This window comes from Lycium barbarum, chromosome 6, assembly GCF_019175385.1.
Source record: "Lycium barbarum isolate Lr01 chromosome 6, ASM1917538v2, whole genome shotgun sequence".
NCBI classification, from domain to species: Eukaryota; Viridiplantae; Streptophyta; class Magnoliopsida; order Solanales; family Solanaceae; genus Lycium; species Lycium barbarum.
This window is the reverse complement of record NC_083342.1, coordinates 90,646,798-90,654,291: the sequence shown is the minus strand read 5'-3', so window position 1 is coordinate 90,654,291 and position 7,494 is coordinate 90,646,798. Positions and strand designations below refer to the sequence as shown.

General features: G+C 40.8%; 1 pseudogene; it reads right to left on the bottom strand.

Annotated features, from left to right (window-relative positions):
* Positions 1–525: 525 nt before the first annotated feature.
* On the bottom strand, positions 526–4,512 carry LOC132599800 (subtilisin-like protease SBT3; annotated as a pseudogene).
* Between the last annotated feature and the right edge of the window lie 2,982 nt (positions 4,513–7,494).

The following is a 7,494-nucleotide window of genomic DNA, read 5'->3' as shown; positions in this document are numbered from 1 at the left end:
AACCATTTTTTGTTCAAAGTCATACGCTTACCAAATTTATCATTCTTAGCTTGCATTTTTCCGTTTTATTCATGTCATTTTAAAAAGTTTTTACACACGGGATAGTCCAAAAGCTAGTAATAATAATAAGACCTCTGTGAAGATATATAAATAGACTATAGTTTTTCTATAAGTTTGTTTAATACTCCCTCCGGATCAAAATAAGTGTCCACTTAGCCTTTACTTTTTGGTTCAAGAAAATACTAACTCCTTAAAAAAAGTAATTTGACTAAACTGCCCTTAATTAAATAGGTATTGAGATTTGATCGCATAACATTTTATGGGGCAAATCTGAAAAAATAAAGTTAATTCTTTCTTGATTTTATAAGGGGATACTCTTTTTTACCTAAAAAAAAAATCAAGTGGATACTCTTTTTGATCCGGAAGGAGTATTATACACTTTTATATTAAGGTTGATACAGTGGTACAATATTGTGTTGGGCTGTATATTTCTCAAAAGCTCCCAAAAGTTTGTCTTATCATTCACCAGTAGTGAAGTATTGAATTCCAGCAAATCAGTTTGTGAAGGAATGCTCCTATCCATATTTGGCTGGAAAATATCCCTCTACTACAGCCCAAAACTAAGGTACATCCTTGTGTTACTATAGTAAACAAAAAACATCTCTTAACTAATTCAAAAGTTGCAACAACCATCCTTCTATTTAGTTTCTCTCTCTTCTTTCTTGTTCTAGCAGTGTTTGAATTGGTTAATGTAATTGACGAGTGGGATCAGTTAGTTTCTATTCTATACATCTTGAAAAAGATTAATGTATTTTCTAAGGTGAACTACAAATAACCATATAATAACAAAAAATTTGGTAGGCTAGCGTTGAAATGCCTTACCTGTTTAAAATGATCCAAAGAGTCAGAGATAGAAAGTGTTGGGACTGCAGGAAGTAATATGAAATTTACTAATTGTTTCCATGATAACACCCACTTAGGGCTGGCAAAATGGTTTTAAAAAACAAGTAACCATCCAATCCGACATTAAATATGGATTGGATAACTGACATTTAAAAATAGATCAAATATGGATATTTCCACTAAAAAATGGATTTTCATATTACCGATATCATTTGTCTGCTTGTTATTTTTCATGAGCTCGTACTTTCTGAGAGTCTAAGCTTATTTTAGCTTTTAGCTTGTGTCATCACATGACTATTCCTAAAACCATAGATAATATGGATATCCATATGACCTGTCGGTTAACCCCTTTTTTATCTATATTAAATATGGGCGGATCGAACATTTTATCCGTTTTTGTTTAATCCTTTTTCGTCCAGCCCATATTCAATCCGACCTGCCTGCTTGCCACTCCTACACTAACTTATGGTGATTAAAAGCTCTGCAATATTAAAAGAAAAAAAAAGGAAAGCACAAAAAAGGAACTATTGAGCAGGAGACTGAAGACGTAACCAATATTTCATTTTCCTTTTCATTACACTTCATTGGTTCTACACAATTGTGCATATGAGTTTGAATCTGATGGATTTCCTTGAGTTGGTGAAGAAAGAATATGAATGATTTTACATGTGATTGAAGAAGGTGGAAGAGGATCAGGCGGGAGGGACACAAATTGAGAAATTAAAGGAGTCAATTTTTTTATATCGTTAGTTTCTTAACAGATTTCATGACAGAAACTAAACAGAAGGATGGTTGTTGCGACTTTTGAATTAGTGCTTGCTATAGTAACACAAGGATGTACCTTAGTTTTGGGCTGTAGTTGAGCCTTAGTTTTGGGCTGTAGTTGAGGGATGTTTTTAAGCAGAAGAAGAAATTTTATACTGCTCTATTTATCGAAGTCTTCAAGAAGCCATGTGTTGAAAAGACCTCTTTGGTGGTGGCACTTTTCATTGGCTTAAAAACAAACAACTAGTAGTGAGTACTTACTAGCCCACAATACGTTAAATCTTATTTTTTAGCAAAAAATTACATTTCAACAACAATTCCAAAGTAGGCATGCCAACATATGTCCGGCTATTCCAGACAGAATCCTCTCCACAGTTACAAACTTAGAAAATGCTAGCGCTTGTGCTAGTTGCAGAGCTTCACTCCCAGATCTCTATCTCTGGAGATATTACAATAGGACTTCTTACTGTATGATTTCCTTTCTCTTCCACCCAGGTGATTGAACCAGATTGGACATCTTGTTCTGTGTCGTCTTTGTAATGAATGGTCGAAGTGTAGCTCAACTTCTGATTTTTCTTCTTAAAAACCAATGTTTGCGGTGACACAGAAACCTTTGAATTCCTTGGTGCTTTCACTTTCACTCTATACTTAGCTGCACCGCTCCCAACATTTATTACTGTCCTTGTGAATTTCTGCTCCAACCAAGTGAAGTTCCCTTGTGGGCTAAAGAATGCAATACATGATGGGTAGTTGATATCCGAGGATGGTTTTGAGCAGTTGTGGTTAGCTGATGATCTTGCAATTGTTTTGAACTGCTCTTCTGTGAAATTCAAAGAACAGAGAAGATTAACATAATCTTGCGGAGTGGTATCATATATGAGGCCTGGATCAACAGCCCGGTTAGGGTCAACATGCCGAGCTCCTACTCGGACTTCCTTATGGGATTCTGAGTATTATCCAATGGGTTGGCAGTGGTCATCATGGCGGAACGAATAGCTGAAGGACTCCACTCAGGATGTACACCTTTAACCATTGCAGCTATTCCAGCAATGTGAGGAGCAGCCATGGACGTGCCTGATTCAAGAAGGTAATCAGTTGCCAATTCTATATTGGTACCAATTTTTGCTGCCATAGTATTAGATGGCCAGGCGGCTAGAATTAACACTCCTGGTGCTAATATGTCTGGCTTTGACACTCTCAGGTAGCTTCGAGAGGGGCCTCTAGCTGAGGATGCAGAAACACCCGGAGCAGGCTTTGTGTCCAAATGTGTCTTCAGGAAACTAATGCTGGCCTTGGGTTCAGTAGTCTTTGAAGCATAATTGATAACCTGTTTGCCTTCCTTGGGGGTTATAACAACTCCAGGATTTGGAAATTCAGTGGACCTTAATACTGCTGGATCATCAGAAATAAAGATGGCTGCTCCAAGTCTTGCCTCTGCGACAGCGTTCATTTGGTCAGAGACTTCCTCTGCATCTCCACTCCGACGACAAATGATGATGCTACGTCCAAAATCAGGTACTTGAGCTAATAATTCAGCTGAATCACAAGCAGACACTGTCTTGTTGTAAATTACAGGCCAATCCTCAATAATAGCTCTTGCTGGAAACAAGCTCCATCCCCTAATCTTTAGACCGTTTCCAAGGGTCAGAATCCCAGAAAACCACCTGTCAGTATGCCCTGCTGCTACTGTGAAGATCCATGGGACTCCATTGTTTAAACTTCCCATACCAGGACCACGATTTCCTGCTGAAGCAGAAACCAACACACCCTTGGCCATGGCACCAAAAGCAGCTATTGCAATTGTATCTTCATATAAAGGAATAAAGCGCCAGCCATAAGAAATGCATATCATGTCAACACCATCTGCAACAGCTTGGTCCATAGCTGCAATCAAATCAGAAGCGACATTCCCTTCATCAAAGCTAAATTTATACACAGCAAGCCTAGCTCGTGGTGCAACCCCATTTGCTGCTCCCGGAGCATATCCGAAATATGATGCTCCTTTGACAAAATTACCAGCAGCAATAGAGGCAACATAGGTGCCATGACCGCCAGTGTCCCTTGCGGAATTCATGGAAATGTTCACATCAGGATTACTTGCCAATAGTCCTTTATTGAAGTAATTAGCCCCAATGAATTTCCTGTTGCACATTGAAGTATTGAACTCCATGCCTGGACGACAAATTCCCTTCCACTTTTTGGGGATTTCAGGCATCCCATCATCTCTGAAACTGGCAGATTCTGGCCAAACACCAGAGTCAAGAACACCAATGACCACATCTTGGCCAAAACCAGAAGCGGGCCATAGACCAGAGGAAGGGTTGAGCTTAAGAAACTCAGAGGTATGAGTAGTGTGAGCTTCAAGAGACGTATCTTTATAAGCTGAAATGAAACCTGGGTACTTCTTGAGAGCTTCTAGGTCATCTTTAGACAAAACAGCACTAAAGCCATGAAATACATTGTCATAAGAATAGAGAAGCTTTGGAACAGGATGGTGGCTATTCAGTAAAGCAGGAGTTGCCATCTTGATGGAGTCAATTGTAGAAGAATGCCAGTGATGGTGACTAGCAAACATCTTAGGCATTAAAGAGTTGTCCAAATGGACAATATAAGTAGATCTCTCTGCTAGGGCTACTAAGCAAAAGAAGTTAGCAAAAAGAAACCAAGATAACAAGAGAAGAGGTGGGAAACTAGCCATTGCCATTGTTATCTGTGAATGTAAGTTGTGTCTTCCTATTATAGATGAGTGTCACGTCCTTAGTCTTCAACTAAGCGCACGTGCGGCACTTGACAAATCGCTCACGTTCTTGCACAACTTGCTCACGATCTTGCTATTCCAAGTCAACCTAGTTTACTACACTCAAGATCGCTAAGGGAATAGTAATTGAGAAAGATAAGAGAAATTTGCTAGAAGGAAGCTTTTTATTATAGAAGACTTAATTGATTTTGCTTGATAATTTACAAATGAATGTCCCTCTATTTATACTACTCACCTAGGGAATAATATGTAAATAATTATTATTATACAAGTCCATACATATTTACAAATAAGCCCCTATTCTAGAAATTTCTACACAATTAGATTATTTTAAGGACTTTCCATGCAATTCCATAAGGTTCTAAGGTCTTCCATGAGAAATCTCCATATTTCTCTAGAACCTTCTCACATAAGCTAGCCTCCTCACCATGTAAGCATCCACATAAGCTTCCTACATGGCAAAAATAGTTCTACGTGGCGCCTAGGTGGCATGATGACGTGGCGGGTCATCACACTCTCCCCCACCTGATGTTGCGACGACCACGGCGCACTGCTGCTACTTAAACTCTTGACTCTTGTTTTTAAATTGCCACAAGTCTTCGTATCGTTCACATGTGACCTCTTCCGGTGATTGCCCTTTCCAATGCACGAGAAAAATGGAAATGTCTTCTTGCCCTTGTTTCCGCCTGGCCTGGTAGTCAATGATAGCTTCAATCTCCCTATCTTGTGAGGCGGTGACGGTAATCGGTGCATGACTTGACCCTTTTCCGGTTCATGCTCCAACTCAATCTTGTGATCCTGCTCACGCCTAAGAGGCAAGCGCTTAGGTAGCTCTTTGGAAATACCATTTTTGTTTTCTTCGAGCAAATTATCTTCCTCCAAACTTGTAATGGTTTCCATGAATGTTGACTCCTCTTTCTTGAGCCCCTTGACAAGCTGCATAGCTGAAAGTTGTGCATAGCCCTGTCCATGAGACATAGTCACTGTAGGCACCGTGCAAGCGCCTTCTCGCTCCATGACCAAGAGACGTTGGAGGTAGGGATCGATCATCGCGTGGCAATGTCTAAAGAATTCTTTCCCCAAAGCAATGTCAAAGATATCCGTAGTAGTGGCGGTAAAATTTGTCGTACCTTTCCAATTGCCCAATTTGACACTAACGCCATTAGCTACACCACGAGCATTTTCTATCTTAGCATTCACGGTCTTGACGAGGGCGTTAATTGGAGCAAGCTTCAACTCTAGTCTCTTCGCTGCAGCCTCGGTCACAAAATTGTGAGTCGCCCCAGTGTCTACCAGTGCACGAGCGGGCTTGTTATTGATGGTGAGATCCACGTACTGGTTTTTATTATCATTGGTTTGACTATCTTGCTTCGCGACAGCGCCACATAGTCTAATCGTCCCCAACTGTGTGATTCCCGTACTCTGTGTTTGCGTCTGCTCGTGACTTGCACGTACCATAGCGCTAATGCTCTTCAGGTCAGGGCAATTTTTGAAGCTGTGCGGCCCTCCGCATAAGTAGCATCCCTTCTTCTCGTTCTGCGCCTTCTTTTCAGCATAGCCTTGACAATCACCTGACTTCTTGCCGTCGAACTTATTTGCATTTTGAGTCTTGGAGTATTGTTGTTGCGACTCCTTGCTCTCGCCACGGTCTCCCCCATCTTTGGCATCGCTACCCCTTGACTCGTTGCCTTGGCCTTTGCCGTGCTTGTCATGCCTGAAGTCCATTAAAGACTCGGCCTCCACTATGGCTTGGTCTATGTCTGCGACTTGACGGCGTTGCAACTCCTGCTTAGCCCAATTTTGCAACCCGTCTATAAAGTGAAACAACAAGTCATCGCTAGTGAGGTGGGGAATTTGAAGCATAAGGGTGGTGAACTTCTTGACATAGTCGCGAATGCTCCCTGTCTGCTTCAACTCTCTAAGTTTGCGCCTTGCATCATACAAGACATTATTTGGGTAGAACTGTAACTTGAACTAATTCTTGAACTGATCCCACGTGTTGATTGTGCATAGACCTCTGTCAATATTAGCGACCTTTCTTCTCCACCATAGCATGGCAGTCTCTGTTAGGTACAACACAGCGGTGTTGATCTTGGCCTCATCGTCCCTCACTTTTCCATGCCTGAAATAGTTCTCCAAGTGCCAAAAAAAGTTCTCCACCTCTTGTGCATCACGAACCCCTTTGAACACTAGTGGCTTGGGAGCCTCGATCTTAGCCTCCCTCGTCACGACAACATTGTTGGCTGCCTCGGTCACACTAATATCAATCTGCTCTTCAAGTGCCACTATCTTTGCCTTCATGGCATCGATAGTACTTAACGCCTCCATGAGTCTGCACTCTAAGGCAGTGATGGTTTGTTTTACCTCAATCTCAGCCTGCATACGCCCCTCCAAGTCATTTCGGATGCTTTCTGTTACATCCCGTATATTTTATACTTTGGGACAACCCGGATTAACTATGATAATTTAAGGCCAAGACTATTCCGGGATTTGAAGTCGGGACTTTTGACCTTTGATTTTATTTTGAGACATAAGTTATATATGAAATTGTGGGCATTGAACAATTAGGAAAAAATTGGGACCACAATTCATAAAATTGGAATTAAAAATCTTGTGCAAAACAAGGCCTTGGCCGTGTAGGTCCTTGATTGGTCCCACACATTGTGTGGCCAACTTTAATTGGTCCAACACATTGTGTGGGCCAAAGACAATATAGATATTTTGGGGACTTAAAAGATGACCCTTAAGTCATCTTTTCTCATTTCCACTTCAACACTTAGAGAAAAAGAAAAAAAAAAAACAAGAGCTTGGAGGGCACAACTCCCCCATAGCTCTCGGCCACAACCAAAAAAAAAAAAAACCAAATCCATTTTGAGCCTTCCCAAAAATAATTCCTTGGTGTTAACCCACTATAGTGAGGTCCCTAAGTAGCGTGGAAGTATTGTTTGGATCATCTAACCATTCATTGTGTCCAATTGCAAACCCTAGCCATTTGTGGTATTGAAGAAGAAAGGTAAGTTTTGCTCTTGTCCTATGTGTTGTGAACTCTTATTTCATGTTGTAGTATG